This window comes from Dinoponera quadriceps, unplaced genomic scaffold (genome assembly GCF_001313825.1).
Source record: "Dinoponera quadriceps isolate SergipeBrazil2010 unplaced genomic scaffold, ASM131382v1 scaffold4118, whole genome shotgun sequence".
NCBI lineage: Eukaryota > Metazoa > Arthropoda > Insecta > Hymenoptera > Formicidae > Dinoponera > Dinoponera quadriceps.
Window position 1 is genome coordinate 1 of NW_014558083.1, and position 2,460 is coordinate 2,460.

The window sequence follows — 2,460 nt, forward strand, 5'->3', positions numbered from 1 at the left end:
TTTTATCCACTTTAAAAGTCGCAGAGTACATTTGAAATCAATTAACAAATCGAACAGTTGTAAACAAAACTGGTTACGGATGGTGCCAAAATTTCACTTGACAATTAGGTACATTGGTATTAATTTACAGCAAAAAATTTGTTTTCATATTTTTTACGTGGACTTTTAAAATAAACACTTTTTAGTATTTATTTGACCGTAATACAGGGTGCGTCAGATATTTGAGGACATTCACATATGTGCTTGGCACTTCATAGCAATTGATTTTATTTTTTTTTAGCTCAAATTAGAAATGGAAGACAATAAGCTAACTCAGGAAATGAAAAGNTCGCTATACACGTGAATCACAGCGATCTTGAAATCTCTCGATTTTTGAAAGTCGCTTTATCTTTTGTTAACAAAGTTTGTCGAGAGTTAGAAGCATCTGATGGCAATGTGGAAAGTGTTGCCAAGCGTAAAATCATGAAGCACGTTCTGATAAAGTTAGAACATCACAGTTTGTGCAGAAAGTTCAGGGCATTATTGATGAAGACCCTTCAAAGTCCATAAGGGCAATATCGAAAGATCTCCAAGTTTCTGAATGCACAATTCGTCGCATTATACATGAAGACATCCAGTACAAATCTTACGCGATGCGTAGAGGTCAGTTCATGTCTGCACAAACTCGAGAACAGCGATTCATTCGGGCACAACGACTCCTAAACAAGTTAAAACATCCTGAAATCTCGGATATGCTCTGGTTTTCTTCTGACGAAAAAAATTTTGATCAGGATCAAAAAATAAACCGACGAAATGATAGATGGCTTTGTACAGATCCTTCAGATGTTCCTCGTGTTATGCACACAAAGTTTCCGGCAACTGTCATGGTTTTGGAGGTGGTGAGCAATGAGGGACACGTCATGCAACCCCATTTCTTTCCTCAAGGACTTCGGGTGAATGCCGCCGCCTACGTTGAGGCTTTGGAAACAGTTGTGAAGCCTTGGGATAGACAGCGTGAGTGGTGGGAAGGCATACCTATTCCAACAGGACTCTGCTCCTTCACACAAAGCAATGAGAACGCAAGATTGGATGTCCGAGAATCTGCGTGATCACATAACCCCAAACATGTGGCCTCCTAGCTCCCCAGATCTTAATTTTTTAGATTATTATGTATGGGGCGTTGTTGAATGGGAGACCAATAAATATCCCCATAATACGCTTGATTCCCTCAGAGCAGCTATTACCAGAGTAATGACGCATATGGACGAGGATCATTTGATTCGAGCATGCAAACGTTTTCGGCAGAGAATTAAAGCTGTCATTGCCGCTGAAGGAGATTTTATCGAATAACTGTATAGCCCATGGGCCACTTTGCTGTAAAAGTTTCATTAAAATAAAACAAGTTTTCTAAAAAATATACAAATTTTAGTTTTTAAGTCAATATGTCCTCAAATATCTGACGCACCCTGTATATTGTTACTTCCCAAGGTATCACAAAACACCCTTTTCCCCATGTTTCCTATCACTCTTCTTTTTCGCTCTCCCTTCTCTACACTCTTCTTTCATTCCGATAGTTGCTTGTTGACATAGTACCGTTTAATCTGTTTCCAAAACAAATTATGTATTAATTACAAACTAACAAATTATGTATTAATTACAAACTAACATTAATGTATATTAATGTATATTAATGTATATTAATGTTAGTTTGTAATCCCGACCGTATCGTTGCTACATTTTGTTAATTAAAATAATTCACACCTTTTACTTACCGCTTTTCGAGCTTATTAAATTCAATTAATTTAGATCCGACAGTCACTGCCGCCAAATAGCAGAAGTATCGTTACGCACACTGACCAAATTTTAGGCAAAATAAGAATCACTTCAAGGATCAGCCTTGAAGGCTCCGTGAGCGTGATTTATCAGCGCGCGATAGCCTAATCCCCGCGTCACTTACCATTTATAGAAAATATCATAACTTCCTTCATTTCTATTATTGTATTAAAATTCAAAATTGATCCGATAATTCAACTCCTTTTGATCTTATTGTTCCACTGATTATGCTCGGTGAATGAAATGGGTTAAGTTATGCGATTTTTAGATATCATGTGCGATTTAGATAAACTAAATTTTTCCTCTCCATGAGAACAGATGTGTATGATCCGTTTCTCGTCTTATCTCTATAAACTTAAGACCACCGTGAAACACCAAGTTCGTTGGAGTTTCCACCGAAAATGCTGTCCATTGCAGTTGCAGAAAAAAGAGGGTGAGTAGGACGAGCCTATAAATAAGGGCCTCGACTTCAAAAGTAGTAGTAATTTTTCTCCTTCAGCCAGTTTCAGATCAGTCAGTCAATTTCTTAATTCTTTGTTTCACCAGTCAGTCTCGCGAGTTTTTAGTGAAGTCATCTCGGTATCCAATCAGTCACGAGAAGTCGCACCTCTGAGAAAGTCTGTGTGTCGCCTAGGCAAGTGCCAGGCA

At 38.0% G+C, this 2,460-nt stretch overlaps 1 pseudogene; it reads left to right on the top strand.

The window, feature by feature from the left end:
- The first annotated feature begins 292 nt into the window (after nt 1-292).
- Nucleotides 293-1,088, top strand: LOC106749633 (annotated as a pseudogene).
- The last annotated feature ends 1,372 nt before the right edge of the window (nt 1,089-2,460 follow it).